Source organism: Macaca thibetana, chromosome 5 (genome assembly GCF_024542745.1).
Source record: "Macaca thibetana thibetana isolate TM-01 chromosome 5, ASM2454274v1, whole genome shotgun sequence".
Taxonomy (NCBI): Eukaryota; Metazoa; Chordata; class Mammalia; order Primates; family Cercopithecidae; genus Macaca; species Macaca thibetana.
In genome coordinates, this window is record NC_065582.1 from 27,777,356 (window position 1) to 27,795,857 (window position 18,502).

The window sequence follows — 18,502 nt, forward strand, 5'->3', positions numbered from 1 at the left end:
GAAAGTGGCTATATATAATCCAGCTGACTTTGTGAAGGGCTAATTGTGCTGAACTAATTTAATTTCTTTTTATAGTAGAATAAGTTTTCATGAACAGTGAAACAACTGAGAGATGTGAAAATACAAGGAAAAAAATTTGGTTTTTACATGTATTACTTCCTCATTGCCAAGCTTAAAAGTATAAAGTGCGCCGGGTGCGGTGGCTCCCGCCTGTAATCCCAGCACTTTGGGAGTCCGAGACGGGCGGATCATGAGGTCAGGAGATCGAGACCATCCTGGATAACACAGTGAATCCCCGTCTCTACTAAAAATACAAAAAACTAGCCGGGCGAGGTGGCGGGCACCTGTAGTCCCAGCTACTCGGGAGGCTGAGGCAGGAGAATGGTGTGAACCCGGGAGGCGGAGCTTGCAGGGAGCTGAGATCGCGCCACTGCACTCCAGCCTGGGCGACAGAGCGAGACTCCGTCTCAAAAAAAAAAAAAAAAAAAGAAAGAAAGAAAAAGAAAAAAAGTATAAAATGCACCATATTTAATTTACTTTTAAAATGTATTGGCCTGAAGATGTTAATGACAGCATCTGTATTGCTGTGGGAATCACTTGTGAACAATACAAACATTTTCTTATCAATGCTACCTTATTTCTGAAAAGGAAGAGTACTCTAAGAATATTCCATTTTATATGCAATTATACCAGAATAAGTAGATATTCCGATTTAGAACTATTAATTTCCCTACAATTTTACGAATTAAATATTACCCTGACAAAAATTAACTCACTGAAGTGAACTATAATCACTGTACAGTAGATATTTTTTATACTTGCTGTTATAGTTAAACATTATCTATGTTATTTTTACTCAGAAGCATATTTTCAAAATATAGCTGCATAGAACCTACAATTTTCTGCTTCTTGAGACATTTTTTGATGTAAAGTTTTCCTGTTTTTTGCAAAGATTAAAGGTATATCACAAAATATGTGATATTTTATGATATCTGTTCCTTATTGATATGTGTTTGACTTATAAAAAACTTAACTGTGGTGTTAGCAATTTATCAATCAGATAATTTATTGCAAGACACATATTAATAAGAAACAGATGTTTCCTATACTGGTCAATTTAAAAGCAGTTATCTTTTAAATCAAAATAATATTATATTGAGTTCATACCCATAAAAATATACAAACACACACACACACGATAGCACAATTTACTAAAAACATATAGTTCTATAGTGAAACATATATAATAAGATAATGGGATGTAAATATGTATGTATATGTATGTCTATATACATATGTAGATATATAAAAATATTTATTGTAAGAATTGGCTCACACAGATTAGAGGCCAACCATCCTAAGTGCAATAAGATGAATCACCAAACTGGACACCAAGGGTTGCTGACGGTGTAGGTTTATTCTGAAGGCTGTCTTGCTTGAGACCCAGGAAGAGTCTGTGCTTCAGTTCAAGGTCAAAGGCAATAGTCAATTTCCTAGTTGAAAGGCAGTTAGGCAGAAGAAATTCTCTTACTCAGGGGAAGATCAGCCTTTTTTGTTGTATTGAGGATTTAGTGTTTGCTTGAGGTCCACCCCCATTCAGGAGAGTAATCTGCTTTACTTGGTCTACCGATTTATATGTCAGTCTCATTCAAATACACCCTCACAGAAACACTACCCAGACTGATATTTGACTATATAGTTTAGCACCATGTGACCCAGTTAGTTAGAACACATAAAATTAACCATCACACATTTAAATTTTGAAATGCTAAGTAGGCTATAATTAAATATATCTTAGATTTTAAGTGTTTACTATTGTAATAGAATGAAACTACTTTGTTAATATTATTTTCACTGAGTGGTGCCTGTATTTGTTACCTAACTATAAAACTTTGTTCGAATAACTATTCTCATACTTAGAAACAAATTAATGTAGTATATTTATTTATTAAAGTAGTGGTAGATAAATAATTACTTGTGAATTCATTTGTTGATAAGTTTTCCCTTATAGTATTCCTAATAGATTTCAGAACCTTGTTATTTTCCTTTAAAATTACTTTGTTTTATATTTCATTTCACCTTTATAGTTTGGAAGAATAACAAAATGAGAATTCTCTTGATATGATTTTATCTTTGTTCTGTGTGTTGGTGGTGGAAAGGAAAGATATGCTTAGTAAATAAACACACTTTGGCTTTGCAAATGTGAAGGAAAATTGTGAACTCTGATTAGATATTCCTTTATTAATAGTGTATTGTTTTGTACATTAAACTAATGTCAATTAAACTGACTTTCATCAATGGATAACAAATAATTATATATGCCTGCCATTTGATTTAAAACTCTGGCATATTATCTATTAGTATCTCTTTGCATCAAACTTTCACTGATCACTTACTGTAGATATTTATGTTATATCTCAATGACACATCTAATATATAAGCAATGATATCATTTTATCATAACTGATGCCAATTAGCACATAATCTTTGTATTAAAAATCTAATATTAAGGAATTTTTTATTTTCCTATTAATTTCTTCACTGACCCATTCATTATTAAGGAGCTTGTTGTTTAATTTTCATGTGTTTGTGTATGTATTGCACAGTTTTCAAATTTTTTATTATTGATTTCTAGTTTTATTCTATTGTGGTCTGAAGATGCTTGATATAATTTTGATCTTTTAAAATGTGTTGAAACTTCTGTTGTGGCCTAACATACGATCTATCCTGGAGAATATTCCATGTGCTGATGAAAAGAATGTGTATTCATCAGCTGTTGGATGAAATGTTTTCTAAATGTCTATGGGGTCTGTTTGGTCTATAGTGCAGTTAAGTTCAAGGTTTCTATGCTGATTATCTGTCTAGATGACCTGCCCAGTGCTGAATGTGGGGTGTTGAAGTCCTGAACTGTTATTGTACTAGAGTCTATTTCTTCCTTTAGCTCTAATAACATTTGCTTTATATAGCTGGGTGCTTTGGTATTGAGTGCCTATATATTTGCAATTGTTATATAGTCTTGCTGAAGTGATTCCTATAGTATTATATACTACCTTTTTGTCTGCATTTGTGTTTTTTTACTTAAAGTCTATTTTATGTGATATGAATACAGCTACTCCTGCTTGGTTTTCATTTATATTTGCATGGAATGTCTTTTTTCCTCTCTTTACTTTTAGTCTAAGAGTGTCTTTCTGGGAAGAGAATTTCTTATAGGCAGCATGCAGTTGGATCTTGTTGTATTTTATTTCACTTTTATTAATTCAGCCAGTCTATATTTTTTAATTGGAGGAATTTAAATCATTTGAATTCAAAATTTTTATTCATAGTTGAAAATTTACATGTTTCATTCTGTTAATTGTGTTCTGGTTGTTTCATACAGCCTTCGTTTCCTCTTTTAATTTATTTTTGTAAGTTGATGGATTTCTATAGTTGTAAGATTAGATTCCTTTCTCTTTCTCATTTGTGTAACAACTCTATTAGTAGTTTTTTTTTGTATGTTTTCATGACAGTATGTATTATCCTTTTTCTTCTAGATATAAAACTCACTTAAAATTTTGTGTAGGGTTAGTCTAGGGATTTTCAATTTCCTCAGGTTTGCATGCCTGAGAAATACTTTATTTATCTTTTATTCCTAATTGATAACCTTGATGGGTATAGAATTCTTGGCTAGCAGGTTGTTTTCTTTTTCCTTCAGAACTTGAATACATTATCCCATTCTTTTTTGGCCTGTAAGGTTTCTGCTGATAAATCTAATGTTAATCCTTCAGAGATTTCCTTATACTTGTATTTTCAGGCAACTGATTTTCCATAAAGGTGCCAAGAATATACATTGGAGAAAGAACAGTCTCTTCAGTAAATGGTCCTAGGAAAACTGGACATATATATGACAAAGAATAAAACTAAACTCCTATATCCCACAACATACAAAAATCAACTTTAAACACTTACATGTAAAGTTGAGAACTATGCAACTTGTAGAAGAAAACAGAGAACATTTTTCAGGACATTGGTCTGTGAGAAGATTTTATGAGTAAGGCTTCAGATGAATAGGCAAAAATAGACAAAAGGTACTATATCAAACTAAAATCTTTTGCACAGAAACTATGAATTGATTAAGGAGATAACATGTAAAATAGGAGAAAGCACTTGCAAAGAGTTTATCTAATAACAAATTAATATCCAGAATATCTAAGGAACTTAATGCAACAGCAAACAGAAACAACAAACAAACAAACAAAAATGCCATTAAAAAGTGGGCAAAAGATATGCATAGTCATTTCTTAAAAGAAAACATACAAATTCCCAGTATCACTTATCATTAGGAAAATGCAAACCAAAACCACATGAGATATTACCTCGCCCAAGACAGAATAGCTATTATAAAAAAGACCAAAAATAAGAAGAGCTGGTAAGGATGTGCAGAAAAGAAACTCACAGAGTGTCAGTGGAAATGTAAATTAGTACAGCCATTATGGAAAATATTATGGTAGCTTCTTTAAAAATTAGTATAGGAATATGATATGATTCATCAATCCCCTACTAGATATTGACTCCAAGAAAAAAAATAGTATATCAAATAGATATCTGCATTCCCATGTTTATTTATTTATTTTTATTTATTTTTATTTTTATTTTTTAATTTATTTATTATTATTATACTTTAAGTTGTAGGGTACATGTGCATAACGTGCAGGTTTGTTACATATGTATACTTGTGCCATGTTGGTGTGCTGCACCCATCAACTCGTCATTTACATCAGGTATAACTCCCAATGCAATCCCTCCCCCCTCCCCCCTCCCCATGATAGGCCCCGGTGTGTGATGTTCCCCTTCCTGAGTCCAAGTGATCTCATTGTTCAGTTCCCACCTATGAGTGAGAACATGCGGTGTTTGGTTTTCTGTTCTTGTGATAGTTTGCTAAGAATGATGGTTTCCAGATGCATCCATGTCCCTACAAAGGACACAAACTCATCCTTTTTTATGGCTGCATAGTATTCCATGGTGTATATGTGCCACATTTTCTTAATCCAGTCTGTCACTGATGGACATTTGGGTTGATTCCAAGTCTTTGCTATTGTGAATAGTGCTGCAATAAACATACGTGTGCATGTGTCTTTATAGCAGCATAATTTATAATCCTTTGGGTATATCCCCAGTAATGGGATGGCTGGGTCATATGGTACATCTAGTTTTAGATCCTTGAGGAATCGCCATACTGTTTTCCATAATGGTTGAACTAGTTTACAATCCCACCAACAGTGTAAAAGTGTTCCTATTTCTCCACATCCTCTCCAGCACCTGTTGTTTCCTGAGTTTTTAATGATTGCCATTCTAACTGGTGTGAGATGGTATCTCATTGTGGTTTTGATTTGCATTTCTCTGATGGCCAGTGATGATGAGCATTTTTTCATGTGTCTGTTGGCTGTATGAATGTCTTCTTTTGAGAAATGTCTGTTCATATCCTTTGCCCACTTTTTAATGTGGTTGTTTGTTTTTTTCTTGTAAATTTATTTGAGTTCTTTGTAGGTTCTGGATATTAGCCCTTTGTCAGATGAGTAGATTGCAAAAATTTTCTCCCATTCTGTAGGTTGCCTGTTCACTCTGATGGTAGTTTCTTTTGCTGTGCAGAAGCTCTTTAGTTTAATTAGATCCCATTTGTCAATTTTGGCTTTTGCTGCTGTTGCTTTTGGTGTTTTAGACATGAAGTCTTTGCCCATGCCTATGTCCTGAATGGTACTACCTAGGTTTTCCTCTAGGATTTTTATGGTATCAGGTCTAACATTTAAGTCTCTAATCCATCTTGAATTAATTTTCGTATAAGGAGTAAGGAAAGGATCCAGTGTCAGCTTTCTACTTATGGCTAGCCAATTTTCCCAGCACCATTTATTAAATAGGGCATCCTTACCCCATTTCTTGTTTCTCTCAGGTTTGTCAAAGATCAGATGGCTGTAGATGTGTGGTATTATTTCTGAGGACTCTGTTCTGTTCCATTGGTCTATATCTCTGTTTTGGTACCAGTACCATGCTGTTTTGGTTACTGTAGCCTTGTAGTATAGTTTGAAGTCAGGTAGCGTGATGCCTCCAGCTTTGTTCTTTTGACGTAGGATTGTCTTGGAGATGCGGGCTCTTTTTTGGTTCCATATGAACTTTAAAGCAGTTTTTTCCAATTCTGTGAAGAAACTCATTGGTAGCTTGATGGGGATGGCATTGAATCTATAAATAACCTTGGGCAATATGGCCATTTTCACGATATTGATTCTTCCTATCCATGAGCATGGTATGTTCTTCCATATGTTTGTGTCCTCTTTTATTTCACTGAGCAGTGGTTTGTAGTTCTCCTTGAAGAGGTCCTTTACATCCCTTGTAAGTTGGATTCCTAGGTATTTGATTCTCTTTGAAGCAATTGTGAATGGAAGTTCATTCCTGATTTGGCTCTGTGTTTGTCTGTTACTGGTGTATAAGAATGCTTGTGATTTTTGCACATTAATTTTGTATCCTGAGACTTTGCTGAAGTTGCTTATCAGCTTAAGGAGATTTTGGGCTGAGACAATGGGGTTTTCTAAATATACAATCATGTCATCTGCAAACAGGGACAATTTGACTTCTTCTTTTCCTAACTGAATACCCTTGATATCTTTCTCTTGCCTAATTGCCCTAGCCAGAACTTCCAACACTATGTTGAATAGGAGTGGTGAGAGAGGGCATCCCTGTCTTGTGCCAGTTTTCAAAGGGAATTTTTCCAGTTTTTGCCCATTCAGTATGATATTGGCTGTGGGTTTGTCATAAATAGCTCTTATTATTTTGAGGTACATTCCATCAATACCGAATTTATTGAGCGTTTTTAGCATGAAGGGCTGTTGAATTTTGTCAAAAGCCTTTTCTGCATCAATTGAGATAATCATGTGGTTCTTGTCTTTGGTTCTGTTTATATGCTGGATTATGTTTATTGATTTGCGAATGTTGAACCAGCCTTGCATCCCAGGGATGAAGCCCACTTGATCATGGTGGATAAGCTTTTTGATGTGTTGCTGAATCCGGTTTGCCAGTATTTTATTGAGGATTTTTGCATCGATGTTCATCAGGGATATTGGTCTAAAATTCTCTTTTTTTGTTGTGTCTCTGCCAGGCTTTGGTATCAGGATGATGTTGGCCTCATAAAATGAGTTAGGGAGGATTCCCTCTTTTTCTATTGATTGGAATAGTTTCAGAAGGAATGGTACCAACTCCTCCTTGTACCTCTGGTAGAATTCAGCTGTGAATACATCTGGTCCTGGACTTTTTTTGGTTGGCAGGCTATTAATTATTGCCTCAATTTCAGAGCCTGCTCTTGGTCTATTCAGGGATTCAACTTTTTCCTGGTTTAGTCTTGGAAGAGTGTACGTGTCCAGGAAATTTTCCATTTCTTCTAGATTTTCCAGTTTATTTGCATAGAGGTGTTTATAGTATTCTCTGATGGTAGTTTGTATTTCTGTGGGTTCGGTGGTGATATCCCCTTTATCATTTTTAATTGGGTCGATTTGATTCTTCTCTCTTTTCTTCTTTATTAGTCTTGCTAGTGGTCTGTCAATTTTGTTGATCTTTTCAAAAAACCAACTCCTGGATTCATTGATTTTTTGAAGGGTTTTTTGTGTCTCTATCTCCTTCAGTTCTGCTCTGATCTTAGTTATTTCTTGCCTTCTGCTAGCTTTCGAATGTGTTTGCTCTTGCTTCTCTAGTTCTTTTAATTGCGATGTTAGAGTGTCAATTTTAGATCTTTCCTGCTTTCTCTTGTGGGCATTTAGTGCTATAAATTTCCCTCTACACACTGCTTTAAATGTGTCCCAGAGATTCTGGTATGTTGTATCTTTGTTCTCATTGGTTTCAAAGAACATCTTTTTTTTTTTGAGACGGCGTCTCGCTGTGTCTCCCAGGCTGGAGTGCAGTGGCGTGATCTCGGCTCACTGCAAACTCCGCCTCCCGGGTTCACGCCATTCTCCCGCCTCAGCCTCCCAAGTAGCTGAGACTACAGGCGCCCGCCACCACGCCCGGCTAGTTTTTTTGTATTTTTAGTAGAGACGGAGTTTCACCATGTTAGCCAGGATAGTCTCGATCTCCTGACCTCGTGATCCACCCGCCTCGGCCTCACAAGTGCTGGGATTACAGGCTTGAGCCACCGCGCCCGGCCTCAAAGAACATCTTTATTTCTGCCTTCATTTCGTTATGTACCCAGTAGTCATTCAGGAGCAGGTTGTTCAGCTTCCATGTAGTTGAGCGGTTTTGATTGAGTTTCTTAGTCCTGAGTTCTAGTTTGATTGCACTGTGGTCTGAGAGACAGTTTGTTATAATTTCTGTTCTTGTACATTTGCTGAGGAGTGCTTTACTTCCAATTATGTGGTCAATTTTGGAGTAAGTACGATGTGGTGCTGAGAAGAATGTATATTCTGTTGATTTGGGGTGGAGAGTTCTATAGATGTCTATTAGGTCTGCTTGCTGCAGAGATGAGTTCAATTCCTGGATATCCTTGTTAACTTTCTGTCTCGTTGATCTGTCTAATGTTGACAGTGGAGTGTTGAAGTCTCCCATTATTATTGTATAGGAGTCTAAGTCTCTTTGTAAGTCTCTAAGGACTTGCTTTATGAATCTGGGTGCTCCTGTATTGGGTGCATATATATTTAGGAGAGTTAGCTCTTCCTGTTGAATTGATCTCTTTACCATTATGTAATGGCCTTCTTTGTCTCTTTTGATCTTTGATAGTTTAAAGTCTGTTTTATCAGAGACTCGTATTGCAACCCCTGCTTTTTTTTGTTCTCCATTTGCTTGGTAAATCTTCCTCCATCCCTTTATTTTGAGCCTATTTATGTCTCTGCATGTGAGATGGGTCTCTTGAATACAGCAGACTGATGGGTCTTGACTCTTTATCCAGTTTGCCAGTCTGTGTCTTTTAATTGGAGCATTTAGTCCATTTACATTTAAGGTTAATATTGTTATGTGTGAACTTGATCCTGCCATTATGATATTAAGTGGTTATTTTGCTCGTTAGTTGATGCAGTTTCTTCCTAGCCTCGATGGACTTTACATTTTGGCTTGTTTTTGCAATGGCTTGTACCAGTTGTTCCTTTCCATGTTGAGTGCTTCCTTCAGGGTCTCTTGTAAGGCAGGCCTAGTGGTGACAAAATCTCTAAGCATTTGCTTATCTGTAAAGGATTTTATTTCTCCTTCACTTATGAAACTTAGTTTGGCTGGATATGAAATTCTGGGTTGAAAATTATTATCTTTAAGAATGTTGAATATTGGCCCCCACTCTCTTCTGGCTTGTAGAGTTTCTGCCGAGAGATCTGCTGTTAGTCTGATGGGCTTCCCTTTGTGGGTAACCTGACCTTTCTCTCTGGCTGCCCTTAAGATTTTTTCCTTCATTTCAACTTTGGTGAATCTGGCAATTATGTGTCTTGGAGTTGCTCTTCTCGAGGAGTATCTTTGTGGCGTTCTCTGTATTTCCTGGATTTGAATGTTGGCCTGCCCTACTAGGTTGGGGAAGTTCTCCTGGATGATATCCTGAAGAGTGTTTTCCAACTTGGTTCCATTTTCCCCCTCACTTTCAGGCACCCCAATCAGACATAGATTTGGTCTTTTTACATAATCCCATACTTCTTGCAGGCTTTGTTCATTTCTTTTTCTTCTTTTTGTTTTTGTTTCTCTTCTCGCTTCATTTCATTCATTTGATCCTCAATCGCTGACACTCTTTCTTCCAGTTGATCGAGTCGGTTACTGAAGCTTGTGCATTTGTCACGTATTTCTCGTGTCATGGTTTTCATCTCTTTCATTTCGTTTAGGACCTTCTCTGCATTAATTACTCTAGCCATCAATTCTTCCACTTTTTTTTCAAGATTTTTAGTTTCTTTGCGCTGGGTATGTAATTCCTCCTTTAGCTCTGAGAAATTTGATGGACTGAAGCCTTCTTCTCTCATCTCATCAAAGTCATTCTCCGTCCAGCTTTGATCCGTTGCTGGCGATGAGCTGCGCTCCTTTGCCGGGGGAAATGCGCTCTTATTTTTTTTGAATTTCCAGCTTTTCTGCCCTGCTTTTTCCCCATCTTTGTGGTTTTATCTGCCTCTGGTCTTTGATGATGGTGATGTACTGATGGGGTTTTGGTGTAGGTGTCCTTCCTGTTTGACAGTTTTCCTTCTAACAGTCAGGACCCTCAGCTGTAGGTCTGTTGGAGATTGCTTGAGGTCCACTCCAGACCCTGTTTGCCTGGGTATCAGCAGCAGAGGCTGCAGAAGATAGAATATTTCTGAACAGCGAGTGTACCTGTCTGATTCTTGCTTTGGAAGCTCCCACTCAGGGGTGTACTCCACCCTGTGAGGTGTGGGGTTTCAGACTGCCCCTAGTGGGGGATGTCTCCCAGTTAGGCTACTCAGGGGTCAGGGACCCACTTGAGCAGGGAGTCTGTCCCTTCTCAGATCTCAACCTCCGTGTTGGGAGATCCACTGCTCTCTTCAAAGCTGTCAGACAGAGTCGCTTGTGTCTGCAGAGGTTTCTGTTGCATTTGTTATTGTTTACTGTGCCCTGTCCCCAGAGGTGGAGTCTACAGAGACAGGCAGGTTTCCTTGAGCTGCTGTGAGCTCCACCCAGTTCGAGCTTCCCAGCAGCTTTGTTTACCTACTTAAGCCTCAGCAATGGCGGGCGCCCCTCCCCCAGCCTCGCTGCTGCCTTGCCGCGAGATCGCAGACTGCTGTGCTAGCAATGAGGGAGGCTCCGTGGGTGTGGGACCCTCCCGGCCAGGTGTGGGATATGATCTCCTGGTGTGCCTGTTTGCTTAAAGCGCAGTATTGGGGTGGGAGTTACCCGATTTTCCAGGTGTTGTGTGTCTCAGTTCCCCTGGCTAGGAAAAGGGATTTCCTTCCCCCTTGCGCTTCCCAGGTGAGGCAATGCCTCGCCCTGCTTCAGCTCTCGCTGGTTGGGCTGCAGCAGCTGACCAGCACCGATTGTCCGGCACTCCCCAGTGAGATGAACCCAGTACCTCAGTTGAAAATGCAGAAATCACCGGTCTTCTGTGTTGCTCGCGCTGGGAGTTGGAGACTGGAGCTGTTCCTATTCGGCCATCTGCATTCCCATGTTTATTACGGCATCATCGACAAAGGCTAAGATACAGTCAACCAGAGTATCTGTCAGTAGATAAATGGATAATGAAAAAGTGACATATATGCATATTGGAATACTATTTAGCAACAAACAGGAATGAAATCTTGTCATTCTTGACAACATGGTTAAGCCTAGAGGACATTAGAGTAAGTGAAATGAGTCAGACACAGAAGGATAAATACCACTTGCTCTAACTTACATAGAAGAGCTTAGTATGTTGAGCTCATGGAAGTAGAGAGCAGAATTGTGGTTATTAGAGGCTGGAAACGGTCAGGGGAAGGGGTGGATAAGCAGAGGTTAGTTAACAAACCAAAAATTACAGCTAGTTAGGAGGGATAACTTCCAGTGTTCTTCAGAACTGTGGGTTGACTATAGTTAATAATTTATTGTATATTTTTAAATACCTCAAAGAAAAGAGTTTAATGTTAATAATACAAAGAAATAATACATGTTTAAAGGGAAAGATATGCTAATTACACTGATTTGGTTGTTATATGTTGTATACATATATTAAACTGTTACTCTATACCCAATAAATATGTACAATTATTATGTGCCAATTTAAAAATAATTAAAAGGAAATTTAAAAATAGAATATCAAGGGATGATGCTTTAATGAGTACAGTTCAGTTTAGATGTGTTACAGAAAATCAAAGGACTAATGATCCTAGGTCTTTGAGGAATTACCACACTGTCTTCCACAATGTTTAAACTAATTTGCATTCCCACCAACAGTGTAAAAGGACTCTTATTTTTCCGCAGCCTCACCAGCATCTGTTGTTTCTTGACCTTTTAATAATCACCATTTTGACTGGCGTGAGATGATATCTTGTTGTGGTTTTGATTCCCATTTTTCTAATGATCAGTGATGTTGAGCTTTTTTTCAAATGCTTGTTGGCCATGTGTCTTCTTTTGAAAAGTGTATGTTCATGTCTTTTGCCCACTTTTTAATGGGGTTGTTTGTTTGTTTTCTTGTAAATTTAATTAAGTTCCTCATAGATTCTATATATTAGACCTTTGTCAGATGGATAGATTGTAAAAATTTTCTCCCACTCTGTAGGTTGCCTGTTTGCTCTGATGAGGGTTTCTTTTACTGTACAAAAGCTCCTTAGTTTAATTAGATCCCATTTGCCAATTTTTGCTTTTGTTGCAATTGCTTTTGGTGGTTTCGTTATGATATCTTTGCCTGTGCCTATGTCCTGAATGGTATTGCCTAGGTTTTCATCTGGGTTTGTATAGTTTTTGGTTTTACATTTAAGTCTTTAATCCATCTTGAGTTAATTTTTGTGTATAATGTAAGGAAGGGGTCCAGTTTCAATGTTCTGCATATGGCTAGCCAGTTCTCACAGCAACATTTATTATATAGGAGGCTGTTTCCCCATTGCTTGCTTTTGTTAGGTTTGTCAAAGATTAGATGGTTGTAGAGGTGTGATCTTATTTCTGGGTTCTCTATTCTGTTCCATTTGTCTATGTGTCTGTTTTTGTACCAGTATAATGCTGTTTTGGTTACTGTAGCTTGTAATGTAGTTTGAAGTCAGGTACCATAATGTCCCCAGCTTTATTCTTTTTGCTTAGGATTACCTTGGCTATATAGGTTCTCTTTTGTTTCCATATAAAATTTAAAATAGCTTTTTTCTAATTCTGTGAAGAAAATCAATAGTAGTTTAATGGGAATAGCATTGAATCTATAAACTACTTTGGGTAGTATGGTCATTTTCATGATATTGATTCTTCTTATTCATGAGCATGGACTGTTTTTCCAATTTTGTGTCCTTTTTTATTATTTCCTTGAGCACTGGTTCATAGTTCTTCTTGAAGAGGTCCTTCTCTTCCCTTGTTAACTGTATTCCTAGGTATTTTATTCTCTTTTAGGACTTGTGAATGGGAGTTCATTCATGATTTGGCTCTCTGCTTGTCTGTTGTTGGTGTATAGGAATGCTTGCAATTTGTCCACATCGATTTTTATCCTGAGACTTTGCTGAAGTCACTTATCAGCTTAAATGCTTTTGGGCTAAGACAATGGGGTTTTCTAGACATAGGATCATGTCATCTACAAACAGAGGCAATTTGACTTCCTCTCTTCCTATTTGAATACCCTTTATCTCTTTCTTTTGCCTGGTTGCCCTGGCCAGAACTTCCAATATTCTGTTGAATAGGAGTGGTAAGAGAGGTCATCTTTGTCTTGTGCTGGTTTTTAAGGGGAATGCTTCCAGATTTTGCCCATTCAGTATGATATTGGCTGTGAGTTTGTCATAAATGGTTCTTATTTTGAGAGATTTTCCTTAAATACCGAGTTGATTGAGAGTTGACCCAGCAATCCCATCACTGGGTATATACCCAAAGGAATATAAGTCATTCTATTATAAAGATACATGCTGCATACATGTGTTCATTGAAGCATTATTCACAATAGCAAAAACATGGAATCAACCCAAAAGTCCATCTTTTAAAACTCAACAATAAGAAAACAAAGAATAGGCCAAGTGTGGTGACTCATACCTGTAATCCTAGCACTTTGGAGGCCAAAGCAGGCAGATCACTTGAGCCCAGGACTCTGAGACCAGTCTGAGCAACATGGTGCAACCCTCTCTACAAAAGAATACAAAAATTTGTTGGGTGTGGGGACATGGCCTCATAGTCACCTGTAGGCCCACCTATTTCGGCAGGTGAGGTGAAAGGACTGCTTGAGCGTGTAGGACACAAAGGTGGAGGCTGCAGTGAGCCATGATCGCAACAGTGCACTCCAGCCTGGGTGACAGCACAAGATCTTGTCTCAAACAAACAAACAAACAAACAAACAAAGGAATTAGTTCAACCATTGTGGAAGACAGTGTGGCAATTCCTCAAGGATCTAGAACTAGAAATACCATTTGACCCAGCAATCCCATTTCTGGGTGTATACCCAAAGGATTATAAATCATTCTACTATAAAAACACCTGTACATGTATGTTTATTGCAGCACTATTTACAATAGCAAAGACTTGGAACCAACCCAAATGTCCATCAATGATAGACTGGAAAAAGAAAGTGTGGCACATATACACCATGGAATACTATGCAGTCATAAAAAAGAATTAGTTCATGTCCTTTGCAGGGACATGGATGAAACAGGAAGCCATCATTCTTAGCAGTCTAACACAGGAACAGAAAACCGAACACCGCATGTTCTCACTCATAGGTGGGAGTTGAACGATGAGAACACATGGACACAAGGAGGGAAGATATCACACAACGTGGCCTGTTGTGGTGCGGGGCAAGGGGAGGGAGAGCGTTAGGACAAATACCTAATGCATGTGGGGCTTAAAACCTAGATGATGGGTTGATAGGTGCAGCAAACCACTGTGGCACATGTATACCTATGTAGCAAACCTGCTAGTTCTGCACATGTATCCCAGAACTTAAAGTAAAATTTAAAAAAAAAAAGTTAAAAGATGAAAAAAGGAAAAAAAAAAGAAGAAGAAGAAGATAGTAGTAGTAGTAGTAAAGGAGGAGGAGGAGGAGGAACCCAATTAAAAATAGGCAAAATTCTTAATAGATACTAACCAGAGAAAGTCAACACATGACAAATGAGCTTACAGAAATACATTCAATAAATTCAGAAGGGATAAAAGAGTGGAAAGGAATCAAATAACAGGAAACACAAATGCAAAAAGATAGCAAGATAATAGATTAAAAATAAATATGTTAGTAATCACATTAATATAAATATTCTAAATCTTGTAATTAAAAGGCAGAGATTGTAAGAAGCCAATAATAATATGCTGCCTATAAAAATATATTCAAATACAAGAAAAGTTTGCAAGGAAAAGTTATAAGATGGTAACCCTAATTTTTAAAAAAATTAGATTAGCAATGTCACTATCAGACAAAGCTAATTTCAGAGTAAAGCATATTACAAAGGATAAAGACAGTGATTTCATAACGATAACATAATCAATTTTGGGTTATTTTTATACTTTGGCTGTTGTGAATAATGCTACATGGAACATAGAGTTGAAGATACCTCTTTTAGATATAGATTTCATTTATTTTCGCTATGTACCCAGAAGTGGAGTTGCTGGATTGTATGGTAGTTCTATTTTTAATTTGTTGAGGAATCTTCACACCGTTTTCTGTAATGGCTGTACCAAATTACATTCACATCAACAGTGTATACCTTTTCTTTACACCCTTTTCTCCATACCCTTGCAAATGTATTATCTCTTGTCCTTTTGATAATTGCCATGTTAGCATGTACTAGGTGATATCTCATTTTGGTTTTGAATTATATTTATCTGATGATTAGTGATGTCGAGTACCTTTTCATATACCTATTGGCTATTTGTACGTTTTTATTGGAAAACATGTCTATTCAGGTCATTTTCCCATATTTATTAAGGTTTTTGGGAGTCTTTCTTGCTATTGAGTTTTGTGAGTTACTTATACATTTTGGTCGTTAACTTTTTATCAGATATATGGTTTGTACATATTTTTCCCCATTATGTAGGTTGAATTTGCATGTCGTTGTTTCCTTTGCTGTGCAGAAGATTTTTAATTTGATATAGTTACACTTGTTTATTTTTGCTTTTGTTGCCTGTGCATTTGGTATGATACCCTAAAAAATTATTGCCAAGATTAATGTCAAAGAGATTTTTTTTCCTAAGCTTTTGTTTTTCTAGAAGTTTTATAGTTTCAGATCTTACAAGTAAGTCTTTATTCCATGTTAAGTTAATTTTTGTATATAGTGTAAGACATGGGCCAAATTTCATTCTTTTGCATGTGGATGTCCAATTTTTTCATCATCATTTATTGAAGAGATGTTCCTTTCCCAATCGTGTATGCATGGCACTCTTCCCAAAGATTAGTTAACTATATATTCATGGGCTTATTTCTGGGATCTCTATTGTGTTTATTTAGCCTAGAGGTCTGTTTTTTATGCCATTTTATGCCATACTATTTTGATTACTATAATAACAGAGTAGAATGATGGTTTCCAGGAGGTGGGAGGTGAAGGAAATTGGAAATATTGGTCAAAGAGTACATAATTTCAGTTATATGATGAACAAGTTCTTGGGATTTAAAGTATGGCCTGGATGGTGTACCCATAGATACAGCTCGTGTGTATATATGAAATTGGCTCACACAATTATAAAGGCTGAGATTCCCTAAGATCTGTTGTTGGCAAGCTGAAAACCAGAATTGCTGGTCTGTAGTTGTAGTCTGAAAGTTGGCAGGTTCAAGACCCAAGAGAAGCCAATGTTTCGGTAGGAGGTTGAAGGCAGGAAAAGACCAATATCCTTGTTCAAATAGTAAGGCGAAAGAAACTACTTTTTAGCTTTTTTCTTCCATTCATGTCTTCAATTAATTGGATGAGGTCCATCGATGTTAGAGAGAACTATCTGCTTTATTCAGTCTACCAGTTCTCACAGACACACAGAAAATGTTTGACTAAATGTTTCAGTACTCCAAGGCCCAGTCAAGCTGATGCATAAAATGAATCATTGCATATATCGTTTTTGACAAAAAATTTCACATCCCTCCTAGCAAGTCGCCACAGATGCAATTAGCAAAATATAATGCAGGTACCAAAGGTTATTTTTGGTAAAAATTCTTATCAGTAAATATTAACACTATTCTAATAAGGTAACAAATGGTTTTAAGGATGAGCAGAAATGCATACAAGCATAGTACAAACTGTTGAAGAAATTTAATCAGGGAGACTGAGAGAAGGTAGATGAATATACCAAAGGAGAAGCAGCTAAATAATCAAGAGAGAAGCCAGAAAAAAATGTAATTAAGGCAACTTCTGGCCAAGAGAAGAAACAGGAGTAAAGTGTATTTCTTCATATGTTTGTCTATTTTTTAAAATCATCCATACCAAATAAAAGATGGATTTAGAAAATTTACACAAGTCTCTGATAGAATTCCTATAGGAGAGAATGAAACATTTTCAAGGAGAGCTTACTTTTAAGAATTTGCTTTATAAGTAGCAGGAATATCTTGCTAGAAAAGTATTAGGAGATGGAGACCTTTATTAATTCAAGGGAAATGATCTCAAGAAGCATTATTGTCATAATTCAAATCGCTCAAAATAAGGAGTTTGTTGTATGTTTTAGGGAAGCACAAAAATTGAATTTCTAAGGTAGCTTTGATCAAGCAATTATAAATCAGCAGGAATTTATGGAAAACAAATCAATGATTTAACTGTCCAGGTCAAATTTAAGATAGCACATTCTTATATGTAATAATGTATGCTGATTTTCTTTTAGAAATAATCATATGAATTTAGGAATTTTCACTATACAATGTAAGATTTGAAAGAATGGATTTTACCATGAGCTTTCATTTCAGTACAAATAATTTTAGTTGATACAGCATATTGATCAATACAAGCTATCAATAAAACTTAGGAAGTAATTACAATAGGTCTTTTGAAATTAAAATTGAATCACTGTTTTGTATGTGGAAAATGAATATGCCAATTTCTTTTGTATAAGAGAAGTTTATAAAAACTTCATTGGAAAGGGGCTTTATTATTTAAAACTATGTATATTTTTGAATAAAAACAGATGGAAAACAAGTACTTCAAAAATAGTTTAGAATGTCACAGATGAGACGAAACAGGGAAGAGGGAAAATCTAATGAAATGAGACAATAACCACAAATAATAATAATAAACATAATAATTAAAAGGCTAAACTCAGAAGGGTAAGGTACTGAATTGATTAAATAATGTTGAGATGTCACAATAGATTGAAGAAGTGAACAGGATATTGAGATAAGGTATTCAGAAAATACCTTGAAGGACAGAGGAAAAAAGCACAATTGAAAACAGTAGCATATAATACAAATAATAAATAAATGAATTTTTGAACCTAAGGCAAGAAACCATGAATATTGTTTATAAAATACTGGATATATTTCAGAAAACACAATATTTTGTTTATATAGAAATTTGATTTCAGGGCCCTTTGCAATATCTTTGAGAAGAGAATCATATGACTTATTATTCTGGGTTTTTAAAAAATAAAACATAATGAAAAAATTTGAAAGTATTGCTCAGAGTGAGCAAAAAGTGTGTGTAAATATATATATATATATTTAACATTTTTAAAGTAAATTTTATCTTACTCTTTAATTTCAACTAGAAATATGAGAAAGATATTTAAAATATTATTAAATAAGTATAATGACTAAATCAATCCTAAATTGGATTCTCATTTACAAGATGTTCTATAGGGATATGAGAATGGGAAATGTCAGGCCTGTGAATGTAAATTGTTCCAAGAAGAAATGTAAGAGGGAAGATAAGTAAAGGGTTCATTTGTTACCTTTTCTAAGGCAGGAAAGCAGGTACTCTATTGAATAGGAAAGACTAGAATTATTTTAATTTATTTTCAGGAA

At 36.2% G+C, this 18,502-nt stretch overlaps 1 protein-coding gene across 5 annotated transcripts in view; it reads left to right on the forward strand.

The window, feature by feature from the left end:
* Positions 1-18,502, forward strand: part of FSTL5 (follistatin like 5) — an 811,548-nt gene that overhangs the window by 88,861 nt on the left and 704,185 nt on the right. The gene's annotated exons all lie outside the window — the stretch shown is intronic.